This window comes from Thermobia domestica, chromosome 17, assembly GCF_964235325.1.
Source record: "Thermobia domestica chromosome 17, izTheDome1.hap1.1, whole genome shotgun sequence".
Classification (NCBI taxonomy): Eukaryota; Metazoa; Arthropoda; class Insecta; order Zygentoma; family Lepismatidae; genus Thermobia; species Thermobia domestica.
In genome coordinates, this window is record NC_137470.1 from 130,823,607 (window position 1) to 130,839,200 (window position 15,594).

The 15,594-nt window shown below is 37.7% G+C and overlaps 1 protein-coding gene across 2 annotated transcripts in view; it reads left to right on the forward strand.

The window, feature by feature from the left end:
• The first annotated feature begins 471 nt into the window (after nt 1-471).
• Nucleotides 472-15,594, forward strand: part of LOC145674339 (uncharacterized) — a 42,860-nt gene continuing 27,737 nt past the window's right edge. The window contains exon 1 of one of the 2 annotated variants that reach the window (XM_081744272.1): nt 472-952. The gene's annotated coding sequence lies outside the window, so the exon portion shown is untranslated. The remainder of the gene's footprint in view (nt 953-15,594) is intronic. The other variant, XM_081744271.1, reaches the window with a different exon arrangement.

A 15,594-nucleotide genomic window follows, 5' to 3' on the forward strand; every position in this document is an offset into this window, starting at 1 on the left:
CAATCAAAAATTCGCTTTTTAATGTATTCGCCTTGAAACATGTAAACGTATTGAAATTCTGACTTTGATTTTTATAGATTGTATATTGTTTCCTATCCGGCCGTTTTATTCATTAGATGAATAATTTATGCAACTTAAACGTGATAGTTAACATATTGTAACATTTTGTTGTATATTTTGACGTTATCTATTGCCATAATTGGTTCAAAGACAATAAAATTTATTATTATTATTAATTTACAGTAATACGACATTATGCAGAATCTGTGTTTATATATATAAAAAAAAAACTTTAAAGTAACGTTCTTTCATTACTTTTACTTTCATTATTATTTAGCATCATATCGGAAAATTGCTAACAAAATAATTATTCTCGGTAATAACGACAATTTAATTTATTTTCTTTCTTGAAAATAGACCAGCAGATCTTATTTATACACCGCAGTTCCGTCGTCAACTGGATGAAACTAATTCCTCTGCCATCTGCTGGTAACAAAATGAACACGAGTGGTGTCAAAAATGACTGTGGTGTAATGTAGATGGAGGAGGTTTTGCAAGTGTTATTTTCCAAGTAAAAGTTAAGGATTTATTTTACAGTACGGCATTTTCAATTCGAAATAGAGTAGTTTGTTTCAAAACATAATACGGTGAAGAATTTAGTCAGGTGTTTGAATCGAAGTGCTTCTTCAGATTTCACGGAACATTTCTTCGCACATGAATAGTATCATTTGGAGGAAAATTTGAACTAAGTATTTGTTCCAGCGAAGTTGAATTTAGTTTTATTGTTTTGGACTATGATTTCGGAAACTGCTGCATCCAGAAAACCAAAAGGAAAGGAAAGGAAATACTGGTTCACAAATATATGTAGGAAAAAGAAAAGATGAAAAAAATAAGGATGAAAATATTTTTTGTGACTTGAACACTGAAATAATCAAGAGTGAAATTAAGCCAGGTAAGATAGTATAATGCGTCGTTCGCAATAATAATAATAATAATTTTCGCTAAGGATTCCTGCGATAACTGTTCTTACATCTAAGTATGTGAACAATTCCTAGGTTTTGTCTGTACAGGGTGGTCGCAGAGTTTGTGTATTATTATTATTATTCACTTCGCTACTTGTCATAGTTTGTCCCTCACAGTGTATAGGCCACATATCACCTATCCTTAAGCTGGTTGTTTTAAAGCTTTTCGGGCTACGTGCCAAGTATTTTGTTATATTCATATTTTTTCATTATTCATTCTTATTAGTAATTGATGATAGATCTGTGAAAGCGTACAAGAAGATTCATTCAGATTTTAAATCCGAATTGCTTAAGAGTTCCCACTTTTCGATTTGGGATATAGGACACTCCCACAATAAACATGGTTTCTTAGAATTCTTTATTGGTTGTGCTAATGTGCCGTACTTATGGATGCTTCATGGCATGGTCCAAAGCCATGCCTAAGATGTTTTCCGCTTCGTATATTGCTATTGGAAGATAGGGTTAATGAGAAGTTAAACATTTTATCGTATGCACGCTAGGTGCCAGTGATCTCTTTCTTGTATTTTAGTAAAATTCTTGGGTAGAAATACAGTATGCAATTTTAAAGACGATTTATTACGAGGTGAAGTCTTTATTGAAAAGTTAGAAACCCGATTTTGAAATTACAATCGTTTGATTAAATTTCTGTATTCCTAGCAGTGATTCAAACTAGATCACTCCCTAAATTATCCTTCCACTCTCATACAAAACACTTTGAATGCCAACGCACAATACGTTGCCGAGACAAGAGAGATCGACATCATAGGTATTTATCATTTATAGAGCTGCACACTCAAGAGTGAGAAAATATTCATTTTTTTTTTTAAGAGAGAGCGAGTTGCGATGATTTGTGTGATTTCTATTTTATCATTTCCTTTTTTGTTTCTGTGTTAATTAATGCCGTAATCGGTAGGATGTAGGATTCGCGGGTTCTGTCCACAATAAGAGCAGGCTTTATTTTCTCTTTATAATCACTACTCCAAATCCGGTTCAGGAGTTCTAAGCGGCCCAAGGATGGTGCTGTCCTCATTATATCTTCTGTTTGTCTAGAGAGGGGTCTTTCAATCCGAGGTTTGCGAACGGAAGTGAAATAAAATATGTACAATTAGGATAGAACGGGGGACGAGAGATTGTTCGCGCTTGTTCCCCAACGGTACAGGCACTAGTGCTGCAAACGTTCGGTGACAGAAAATTTAGAATCTTTAGCAGCAACGATAATAAAATTAACGCTTATGTAGCGTACTTCGTAGACTATTATATATCCGTACTTTGCGTTCTTTCGTTTATAATAGAGTGGATTTGCACGTGTGTACGAGCGCGAGTAAAGATTGCGGGTGCTATTATTTTCAAAATTTAGGAAAATATAGGAAACTAGTATTTTATATTTACAAATGTGAGGTTGTGTCAAATCATGGCGGTGCTATATTAGTGTTAAAGGAGTAAGTACTTTTGAAAGACGATGCTTACAAATGTAAGGTTACGATGTCACACCATGATATCGCCACTTTTATGCGATATAAGATTTTTCTACCATCCTTATCTCTACGCGTACCCACCGTCACTGACGCGCCTGCTCCCTACGGACGCGCAACCGCGCCCAATCTTCCTGCGCCCCTTCCCTGGTTTAGTTAAGTAGCACTCTTAATTTTTGTACAATAGTTATAATGGCATTCATTAGAACATATAATTGTACTCGTGAAGGATCACATCAGTTTGCAGGCATATTATCAATCTGTACACGCATGTATAGGCATGAGCCAAAGAAATAAGAGTCCACACTTTCTTAGGCATCAATTTAGAGAAGGAAAGTTAAGTATACAGTTTTTTTATCTATCTATCTATATATATATATATATATATATATATATATATATATATATTGACCGACTATTCTCAAATTGCACAGTTTACTATTCCATAATCTGTTGCCGAAGAAGGCTGGGTTTAATATGTCCTTTTACCTACACCGATTGTTATTTTTGTAGGGCAAGCACTGGCGGGAATCCCATGGGTTTGAGGGGGACATGTTCCCTCCGATCTTGGAACTGGAGGGGACTGTCCTAATCGATTTGAATTTTTTTTTTTTTTTTTGGGGGGGTGATTTTTGTGATCATTTGTGTCCAATTGTCACAAAGAAAAGAGAGATGAAATTGATGTCCCCCAGAATATGCCCCAAATCTGCCCGCCTCCCAATGTAGAAAGCAACTGTGTTCCCCTGATCTTCCACAGCATTGTCTTTCAAGTTCATAAATATTTTGAACATCTAACCCCCCCCCCTTGGTGTTGAAGACGGATTTGGGCCGTTGGGGGCAAGAGAATACTTACTGCCTCTCAGAGCATTATCTGTTTGTGTATTTATTTCTGTCGTCATTATGTTATAGAATTTTAAATTGGTTTCTGTGTGTATATGCTTGCATTGTGCTTGCACATGCAACAGCCGAGGAACACATATTTCGCTTTTCTGTCTAGAACTACCGTTTATTAATGTGTGATGTATTTCTGAGTATATAATTTATTTTCAGGTTCTAACTAGCTATATATAGGCTTAAATATACAAAATAAAATCAGTTGCTTCTACCAAATTAAAGGCAGTCCTAAACGATATTTCTGATTCGTTATTGTCACTGTGATCCTGATGGCCTGGCTACATTGCTTATTAACTCAATGCGTAATACCTGGGCAAGTCATGGTAGAGAAGAATATCTTGTCGTAAGTGTAATATTCAGTTTTATTTGGAATTGAATTAGTATAGATTAAATTATAGTTGATTTGCTGTTTTAGTAGATGGGAGTGTGTTTTTCTCATTTTATACCAGAAGTGATACAAAATCAAAGAATTAGTTGTAAACGCGAATAACGTCAAAAGGATTCACTTGAGACTGAATGGTTAGCGATTCTGTCTGATGCGCAGATGGCTTTGATTCGAGATGAAAGCTTATGGTTAGACATTTGTTTCGTAGTATAACACTATCCTAAAAGGTGGGATATTGCATTCTTTAAGAACTGTATGTTGAGGTAGGAACGTTAATCTAAAGTCATTCAAGTATACAGTTTAAACTTGCGTACTATTACTGTACTTGCTGAAAAACATGAATTAAACTTATAGTGCAACGGTTCATACATGGATAGAAATTTTAATTGGTTGTTCATGTGAAGAATTCTTACTGCAATTTCTTTGTGAAAAAAGTGACAATATCAAAGTAACATCGTGAAAGACCTGCAGACACAGACTTGAGATTCTTTGCAGATTTAAAATCGGAAGCCATGCCTAACTTCATTGTGTATATTATATATATATATATATATATATATATATATATATATATACACTTCTTTTTCAGTAAATCGACAGCTTTTACTTGAAACAATCATTTTTCATGTGTGGATTCGTACCTCTTAATTTGAATTAACTTTTTGAGGGCTTAAGCGTTATGCGTATAAATACAGAGTGTGTGCGTTTACCATAAAAAGTATAGTTCAGAAAGCACTAAGCACCTTGTGCTAAATTATCACTAAAAAGCACATACGTTATCTCACCGAATCGGTATAGAAGCCCGGCAGTGTAGCCCGCTCCATGTTGCGTGCGCAGGGAATAAGCATGTTAGTGACGGTGGGTATACGCATAAATGAGAATAGCGGGAAGTTATTGTGTGGCGTTAAAACTTATTACTTTACGGTTTGGATTATATATTACGTTATTATGGACGTCAGAGATAATGTCTCAATATGAATTTTTTTATTATTTATATACCTACATTTGTCTAAAATGGGTAATTTGCATTAAGCCCCGCCACAATAACTGAATATTTGCAAAATTTACCGGGAAGGATTGGCGAGTGGTTTTGTAGTGTGTGGTAGAATTTAACAAAAGGTGTAAATTAGTGTATAGTTATGGATACTGGTGATAGTGAAGAATGATCTATTTTGCTATGGCTGACGTTACCGCGAAAGGTTACCCTCTTGTGGAGGAAGCATATTGAAAAGATGGCGATTGCTGTGACTTAAAAGTGTTTACCTTTGTGCTGTTATATACTAACAACAAAGAAAATCTGCTGACTGTGGGAAAGTTCTGTATTATTGAAGGTAAGTACTCGATGTCGAAAGTGTAGGGAAGATAAATAAAGTTAGGGTTTCAAGTGTTATGCAAGATTCAAAGGTGTGCGTTCTTATTGAGAGAGATCAGTAACAGAGGTATCGTTTTTTGAGCGTGCTCGATTGTCAGAGGAATAGATGCTTTTATTTTACTCCATAAGGAAGACATGGTGAAGTGAAGTGCCAGCTAAAGGGAGTGTACAGAGTGACAATGGAAGTATTGAAATACTGTGCTACACTCAGGGTGTGTTTTTATGGCGTATGATGATTTTCTCCTTACTGTCGTTCATACGTATACTCATCGTCGCTGACATGTGTAGTTCTTACGGACGCACCCCCTGGCTACTACTGCTGCTTTCCTGCCCCGGCTGTTAAATAACGTTCGTGCTTTTTAGTGGCCACCTGACACAAGTTGGTTTGTGTTGTATATAGCCTTCCTTAAGTCAGTCTTCACCCAGTAATGCAACACCTACCTTAAGGAAGACGTTCTAATGTAATAAGAGTGCATTTCGTGCTAAAATAAGATGTCAAGATTTTAAGTGTGCCCCCCTAAAGTACCATGAAGAAAACATAACTCCCTGTAACCTACCAGCCAAGACTGCCTTCGGCAGGTCATTTGTAATTTTTGATCCGTTATTTCTGTTCATTGGCTGGCGGGATTATCGGAGTAAATACTACTTTCTTACCTTCTAATCTTTCCAACCAGAACTCCACATATGTATAAAATACACCGTACTACGGTATTATGTAAATGCACTTTTATATGCGTTGATATTGGGTGTGAATTTTGTATTTAAATATGAGGATATATTAGCAGTACCAACATCATAGCGAAGGTCTGCGTATTTCGTTGTAGATCTCGTGTAATGAAATATTGACGAAATCAAATCGCTGAAAAATAGATAACCACTGTGTGTATGTGAGGGACACAATATATCTCAGTAGTAGCATTTACTTTTGTTTCGAGGGGTTCTTTGTTCTGGCTTGGGTCATATGAGTTTGTGATGCACAGTAAAACTCTTGTTCTCCCTTTGTTTTCTCGAATTCCTTTCTCTTTGTTTCTTTAATAATAATTCTCTCGCATTTATCATCAGGATTTCTTAGCGTATATGGGCCAGTAGTTACGTGTCTTTTTGGGGTTGAATTAATTTTACTGTATTTGTCTTGCGTATTCCGTTTGGTTGTTAAATCTATAGTTCTAATAGAATGGATGCCTAAATTTCTTAAAAAAAAAAAAAAAAAAAATGATCGAGCAAAAATTTCGTGAATAAGAAGAAAAGGAAAGAAAAAGTCTGATCAAGAGTCGTGGTCGACCCTGTATTAAGTATGTTCGTTGCATAGTGGATGAGCAAGCTAGGACTTGAGGAAGTGTCCGCAGAGATGTGACTAGAACAGTCGTGTTCTTTGATGTCATAGTATGATTTTTCCATTCTTAGAAAACACAACAAATGGTGTACAAAACAGACCAGTGTAAACAGTCTAGTCGTAGCAAGCAAAAAACTTCCATAACCGAGTTGATGGTCTTTTAGTTACTTTCGTGACGGTACTCGTTTACTTCCAATACTTGTAAGCACTTACAGTATGAGAAGTTGAAGCTTCTAAATGAATAAATCCTTTTTGTTTGTAATAATCAGACATCACCCAAATGATAGGAACAACCAAACCTTCCATTAGTACAAACTATCTGCCAAGTGTTTTTATGTCCAAAACTTCTGTTTTCCTTTTGTTAATGGAAATCATATATCACATTGACAAAAATGGAATACAATTTTAACACTGATTTAATTTTGACATTTTTTAAAAATCTCTTCTCAGATGAAAGCACACAAATTGGTTTGGAGCATGAGGTTGATTGATATTTAATATACTAGTGTAAAATCAGTTGTAGAAGCTGTGTGGAGTGATTGGGAGTTGTGAAGTTGGAAAGAGTAAGCTCCTTATTTACTTTGAATAATTCATGTATTAAGACAACAAAAACTTCTGGCAATGTATGTCGAATTGATTAACCGAAAATAGAATATTTATGAACGTGATTCTATTTTGTTCCCGGGCAAGATATTTTTCTTTAAATAGTTACTAGTTACAATGTGTATGAGAATCTAGGATTTTGAACTTCCATTGATTTTTTTTTTTTTTTTTTTTTTTTCATAAGCCAGTTTGATTATGAAAGCTCGAGGGTAGCCAAATATTAAACTCTTTGCGTTGCAGAGTAACCCATTCACCCTGTTTGGTTATTAGGATAGTTAAGTAAATGAAACCTGTGAATTATTTATGTGTATGTGTATAAGGGGCGAAAACCTGTGTTTTTAACCATCTGCTTAATTTACCCTGACCTATGTGGCTTAGTGCAAGTATTTTTCTTTTTAAGACTTCAATAAGTACCAGATGACGCACAAATGAATGCTTTGGTAAAAGTATTTCTGGTCCCGTAATCCGTAATAAGGGCCCATAAATTGATTGATTTCATGTTATTGCAACTAAGTTGATCAAAAGTGTTGAAGATTGGTAGGTATACACATAGACGAGGATAGCATAAAATCAATAACTTTACGTCTTACATTATGTATTTCCGCGTTATTATCGACATTATAGGTAAGAACCCAATATGTTCTTTTTGCTTATACGCCTACAGTAGTGTTCTAAAATAGTTTCGTTGAGCCTAACCACGATAACTTAATATTTGCAAAACTTCCAAAGAAGAATTGGTGAGTGATTTTTGTAGAGTTTGGTGGAATAAGAAAAGGGATTAAATTAGTGTGTATTTATGAATATTGGTAATAGTAAACAAGGATCTGTTTTGCTATGGCGGACGTTCCGGTGGAAGATTACCCCATTGTGGAATAAGATGCTGAGAAAATGGCAGTTGCTTTAATTTAACACTGTTTAGGTTTGTGCAGATAAATAAATAAATAAAAAAGATAAAATTTTGCGAAAGATACGTGTTGATGAATTTAAGGACGTGATGTCAAAAGTGTAGGAAGTATGCAAAGATAAGGAAAAAAAGTTACCTTTTTAAATGTGATGCATGGATCAATGGTGTGAAATCTTATTGAGAAAAAGCAGAAGCAAAGGGAACACTTTTCGACCGTACTCGATTGTCAGTGGAAAACGTGCTGTTATTTCACTCCATAAGGAAAACATAGTGAAGTGAAATGCTATGAAAATGAAGTGTACAAAGTGATCATGGAAGACCTGCAACGCTGTGCCATGCACAGGGTGTGTGTTTTTATGGCGTATGATGTGTTTCTCTACTACCTTCGTTTATGCGTATACCCACCGTCACTGACGCGTCTGCTTCTGCTGACACACCCTCTCTGGATACACTTGGGCCCCAGTGTTGCGCTTTTGTCTCGACTCTGTTATATAGTATTTGTGGTTTTTAGTGGTCACCAAGCACAAGTTGTTTCGTATTGTATGTTCAGCACTCCTTAACTCAATCTTCACCCACTAATGCGTCACTTACGTTGAGATACATTTCCAAAGATGGTAACCGCAGATTTTATGCTTAAATAAGATAGTATCTCATGAATGTGTGTACCCCTAAAATTGTATTAGTACCATGAACGAAACGTAGCTTACCTTAACCTATCAGCCAAGACTGCCTTTGGCAGGTGATTTGTAATTTTTGATCCATTGCTTCTGTTCATTGGCTGGCGGATCCTAATAAATAGATACCTCCTTACCTTCCCATCTCTCCAACCACAACCTATTATATGTACAGACAACACCATAATACAGCATTGTGTAAATATACTTTAAGGGGGATACTTTGGGGCCGAGCCCCCTGTCAAATTCATATCCCTGGGACATCCAAAATTAAAAAGCAAATTGCTACCGGTATCTAATTGAGTCAGACCAGGACGTAGGAGGGGTCCTTCAGCAGCAGCGAGGTGGTGCGTCCGTAGTGAGCAGACGCGTCAACGAAACTAGGTATACTCTTAGTGGAAAAGCACTTCATATGCCATAAGATCGCATGTTTTGCGTGTGGTACATCTTGTACACATCTTAACACATTGTCCATTTTCTTCACATGCCACTTCATCATGTCATTCTTGTGGAGTAGTACGTGGTACAGAGCACACATTGTGTATCGTATTCTACATAAACAAGTAGAGATAAGAGTCTTTATTTGTTATGCCTCTAACCTCTACTTATTTATGTTCGTGGCTGTAGAATCTTATTGTAAAATCAAATAATATGCTTATTTCCTGAATTTGACAGATATGTTTTCCCATAAAATGGGATGTCGTCCAAACTTTCGCTCCATTTTACTACATTTGCTTCAGATGCAATTCCCCTCTTGTTAATTTTCGCTCTGCATTTTTGTATTTCCTTCCATTGCTGCGAAACTTAGGATGGTATCCCATTTTATGGGGGCATACTGGGTTGGCAAGAACCATGGTTTTTATTGGAAAAAACAAACAAAAAAAAAAAAACAGTTTTTTGGTTTAACCCAGTTTTTTTTTTGGTTTAAATAATTTGCTCTATGTATTTATATCACATATGGAAAAAAATAAGCTTGGTTCGCCTTGGTGTTAGTATACAATAACGGGGTTATGTTGGAAGGGATCACATAAGCTTAAAGCGGAATCCAAACCGCTTCTCGGCTTACATGCAAGGGAAATTGTCCTCCATTTGAACTCGAAACCGGGACTAATTGGCCACAAATGCGATACTTCTGCCGACTCACTCACGAAGGACTCTGGTAAAAATGCGTTGAATAATCTTTACATATTTGTTAATATAATCATCAAGAATCATTAGGACTGGACGAAAAGATAAACAAATGCACAACTGGAACCATTATACAGAATTACATATGGATAATTTCAAAGTACTACGGAGTACAGAAGAACTAATTTAATGCAAGTCAGTTCACTACGACTTTTATTGGTCCAAGTTAAAGAAATATAACGACTTACTTTGCATATCAGTAAGAAAAGTGAATAAAGATACGAATTATTTGAGTCCACTTTGGACGTTCATCAAGATTTTACGAATAGTTACACTTTTACTAACATTTTTCGTTTTTTGGTTTAAACCATTTTTTTTTTTTTTAAATAACAGCTGGTTTAAACCAGCCAACCCTGGGGACATATATCTGTAAAATTCACGAAAGAAACATGTTACTTGAGCGTAACTGGAGCGTAAAGTCAAATAATTATACAATCGACGTTTAATCCCACAAAACGCACTTTTGCACAACTCACTGCGTTAAAGCTTGAGCGTAGGCTGTGTTGACTTAAGTTTACAGGTTCTTCTGCAATTCCTCTTACTGTACATATTGAGAGTATTTCCCCGAGTAGATGTCAGTACCTATAACTTGCATGAAAAAAGAAAAACTTTACTGTTTGTAGTTTCAACAATCGTATTTATAGGCGACCTCTCATTCCTCGGCACAAATATACTTCTAGGTGGGTACAGAAGTTACGCCTGTCAATACAGCCTTTAGTGCAAATTGAGAATAGATCGCCAGAGCAAAAAAATAATGTTTCTCTCACTTCTGTGAGTAAATGATACCCTAAGACGCTCTGGGATGTAATTTTGATTTTCGGCACGTGCACATAATTTCATATAGTTTGATCATATACGTGCAAACTGATGTGCCATGTAAACGATTAGTTTTTTAAAAAAATGCACAAAACTGTGAACAGAGTATGTAGGCTAGGTTTGAGTTTATGTGGTTTTCATATTAACATGTATTTCAGTAGCAAGGCTATATGGCACATTCACCTGCAGCTAACGTAGGATCCAAACGACTTGAGTTCCCGCTGGGAATCGAACCCGAGTCTCCCATGCCAAAGGCACGTAAGGTAGGTTAGGGTAGTTTGGCGTAGAGTAGGTTGGGTTATTAGAGGAGCGTAGGGGGGTAGATTAGATTAGGTAGGTTATTAGAATGAGTAAGGGTAGAGTAGGTTACATTTGGTTAGGCATGTATGTTGTATTTTCAAGTATCTTAATGTGCTTTTGCGGGTGTTCCTGTAGCACTTGTAACATTTTCACACTAGTAACGCTGGGGGCGCGGTGGCTCATTGGTAGAGCGTTCACCTCCGGTGCATGGGGTCCCTGGTTCCATCCAAGCTCGCGCCGTGTGGACTTTGTAGTAGATGATCACCGTGCTCGTGTTTTTTTTTCGGGGTTCCCCCGTTTCCTCCCACTCTTCATTCCACCTTTCACTCTTTTCTCATTATCACCGTCTCCTTTAGCCTGACCGGCTTAACCATGGGACGTTAAAGATTTCATTTTTTTTTTTTTTTTAATTAGCAACGCTACACTTGAAAACACCAAATACACCTTCCGTAGACTGTCCAGAAATATTGCGCTAGCGAAAAATATCTAATGCAGACTTCTTTTATGGTTACTTACACATTTCAACCGTCCTATAGCAATTGCCATGGTCTGGGACTAGTAACCTTACATTTGAAGACATGAAATACAGGTTCAATACACTCTGCTGAAATACTCCGCCGGCAAAAATTAATACGTAATACAGTTCTCTTTCATATGCGGTCACTTATTTCACCGTAAGAATTCGTTTCTATGACGACCCATTCTTAATCTGCACATAGCGTTGTAATTTGTATGCATAAAATAAAAAGAGCAGCTGTCAATGTGATTGTAATTCTACTTCTGCTCAAGGGTAGCCAAAAGTAAGGAACTGGCCCCGCGTGGCGTAGTCGCTGACGCTCTCGCCTTTGGTGCGAGCGGTCCCGGGTTCAATTCCCGGTGGGGACACTCGGTCGAAAAAGTATAGCAGCTCACACCAGGCAAATGCCGGGATGATACCTAACATACAGGTCCTAGGCTGCTTCCTTCCTTCCTATTCATTGGATAGTGTGCTCGCAGAGGGACATTATACGTGAGGGCTAAACAGCCTTAGATGCCGACAGCCAAGAAATCTAATTCCTAATCCTAATCCCAAAGATAAGGAAGAAAAGAAAGAGAAAGAATAAGTTTGTACCGATCTGGTACCGATGTAGTTTACCCAAACTGTTATATAAACACAGTGACATTTATTAAACTCTTTTTTGTTTGTTTTTTCCTTTTTTTTTTTTTCTTCAGGAAACTGTAATACCTCAGTTAATTTGGAAACCCATTCATAAACCTTGTTGGTGGTGCACAGTTGTCAGGTCAGCGTTATTTTTATATAGTACATGTAAGTAAATGAAACGTGTGATTTATTTTTGTGTATCACACACTTTACCTCTTGGATTATGTATTTGTACGTTAATTATTAGGGACGTTAGGGATATAGTCCCAATATGTTTTCGTTACTTTGTCTACATCGGTGTTCTAAAATGGTTAAGTTGCATTGAACTCCGCCGCAATAACGGAATATTTGCGAAGCTTACCAAGAAGAATTGGCGATTCGTTGTTGTAGAGTGTGGTAGAATTAAAAGAGGGTAGAAATTAGTATAAAAATAAAAATTATAAAAAAATGTAACACAAAATAATTTGGCTACATAGTATCAATTTGTACTTTGATAGAAATGGGCTCCCCAGTTCATGAATCGAAAGTATATAAGTTCTGAATATACATATCCGTATTGGGTATACTCCTCTCTAGTTAGTTTACTTTTACATATGGTAGACGAACCCAATATACAAGAAAGATTTCTGAAAGGTCCCGGAACTCGAGAAGAAATGCAATCAACCACACTGGAGGAATGTCGCTACTTTTTTCGTAGTATGGAAATGTGCACGTAAAGTACCACGTTCAATCCAAGTGAAATTACACACAAAAAAATGACAGATTGCTGAGGGCAACACCGAGTTCGAATCTTCCTCTTGGGGGCGGCTGCTCCATTAATTTAATTTGGATGATTTAGCACCAAAAAGATTGTAAAATCAGACGCAGCTAATAGCTCAATTAGTGGAGCAACTGTAGTACAAGTATGAGATCCGGATTCATTTCCCAGTTAGGACATACACTATGTGATCAAAAGTATCCGGACACCCCACAAAACATACGTTTTTCATATTAGTTGCATTGTGCTGCCATCTACTGCCAGATACTCATTATCAGCGGCCTCAGTAGTCATTAGACGTCTTGAGAAAGCAGAATGGGGCGCTCCGCGGAACTCACGGACTTCGAACGTAGTCAGGTGATTGCGTGTCACTTGTGTCAGAAGACTGTACTCGAGATTTCCACACTCCTAAACATCCCTTGGTCCACTGTGTCTGATGTGATAGCGAAGTGGAAACGTGAAGGGACACGTACAACACAAAAACGTACATGCCGACCTCGTCTGTTGACTGACAGAGACCGCCAACAGTTGAAGAGGGTCGTAAAGTGTAATAGGCAGACATCTATCCAGACCATCACACAGGAATTCCAAACTGCATCAGGATCCACTCCAAGTACTGTGACAGTTAGGCGTGAGATGAGAAAACTTGGATTTCATGGTCGAGCGGCTGCTCATAAGCCACACATCACGCAGGTAAATGCCAAACGACGCCTCCCTTGGTGTAAGGAGCATACACATTGGACGATTGAACAGTGGAAAAACGTTGTGTGGAGTGACGAATCACGGTACACAATGTGGAGATCCAATGGCAGGGTGTGGGTATGGCGAATACTCGGTGAACGTCATCTGTCAGCGTGTGCAGTGCCAACAGTAAAATTAGGAGGTGGTGGTATGGTGTGGTCGTGTTTTTCTTGTCGGGGGCTTGTACCCCTTGTTGTTTTGCGTGGCACTCTCTCAGCGCAGGCCTACATTGATGTTTTAAGCACCTTCTTGCTTCCCACTGTTGAAGAGCAATTGGGGGATGGCGATTGCATCTTTCAACACGATCGAGCACCTGTTCATACTGCACGGCATGTGGCGGAGTGGTTACACGACCATAAGATCCCTGTAATGGACTGGCCTGCACAGAGTCCTGACTTGGATCTTATAGAACACCTTTGAGATGTTTTGGAACACCGACTTTGTGCTAGGCCTTACCGACCTACATCGATACCTCACCTCAGTTCAGCATTCCGTGAAGAATGGGCTGCCATTCCCCAAGAATCCTTCCAGCACCTGATTGAAAGTATTCCTGCGAGAGTGGAAGCTGTCATCAAGGCTAAGGGTGGGCCAACACCATATTGAATTCCAACAGTACCGATGGAGGGCGCCACGAACTTGTAAGTTATTTTCATCCAGGTGTCCGGATACTTTTGATACCATAGTGTACGTGACTTTCGTAAGATTTTATTCTATACAGGGAAGGAGAGAAGGAAGAGGGGAAAGGTATTTTTTTTCTGTTTTAAACATTTTTTTAATACGTTGCAATGATTCTTGCTCTACTTTATATTGGTAATGTTATTTTTATAGAATATTATTTTTAGGCTTTGTAATAGGAGGTTGCGATTGATATAAGTATTTGCAGGATCGGAAGTTAGTGCTTTCCCAAATATGACATACTCTGTATTTTATAATCTCCTACGGGATTTCGAAAATATGTAACTTCGGGAACAAACTTAACGAGAAGACTAAAGTATGTTGGTGAGAAGGATGAATATCTAGGTTTTCTTCATGCACTGCATGCTAGTAGTTACTATTTGTTCGCTAGGAGGCAGCGATGGATTTATGTAGTAATACAGAAGAGAATTGTAGTACAAAAATGTACAAAAAGCTTCCTCCGCACCGTCGCTGAACGCAGTCAGTTTTAACAGGGAGCGTCGTTTCTGAACCGATCTTAGAGAGGTAGAATTTGAAGCGTCTGTAACTGTTGTGATTTACAGGAAGGTCTTTTCAGAACTCTCTTGGAGGAAGATTCTTGTACCAAACAGGACTTTCTTGGACTACAAGCGAACAAATCAGTGAAAATCTGGTATAGGAATTTTAAAAACTTAGTTTTTTTCTCTGCCAGAAAACGAATAGGCAAGCCAAGGCCATCTCCTTAGATTGCGACGCGTAGAAGAATCCTTTACCAAGAGTCCTCAAAAAATGTTTGTAAGTCACGCCGCTTACAGGCGCTTCTCAAGTTCTCACTCTTTAAGATCACATCCGTTACGAGCTCGGCTTTAGAGCATCGTTGGCTTCTGGTTGTCTCCACCTCATATAAAGGGTAAAGGGAAAAAAAGAAGGAATGTCACAAAACTGTATTTTCAAGAAAACGACATTTTAATATTGAAAACCGGGTACAAAATGAATATGACTAGTCAAATCTTTTGCCCCTTTCCTTGAACATTTCTACATCTACGCATGCATGACATATGCAGTCAAACAGTACCAAGAATCATCAATAGGTAGGAGAAAACACCCGTTAAAGCATACACATGGACATTCCTTGTTTTTTCCCCTTACCCTTGATCTCGCAGATTTCGATGAAGTAGAAACTCTTGACAACTCTTTGTCATACTTTTCGTGGAAACATTCGAAATTCCAACACGGTCGATCGGTTCGCACAATTGTCATACTAGTGTCAGAGACTGAAACTACACAAGTGTTTAAACGGAACGGGTCCTGGGGTCTCAGTAAACTCTGCATAGATAT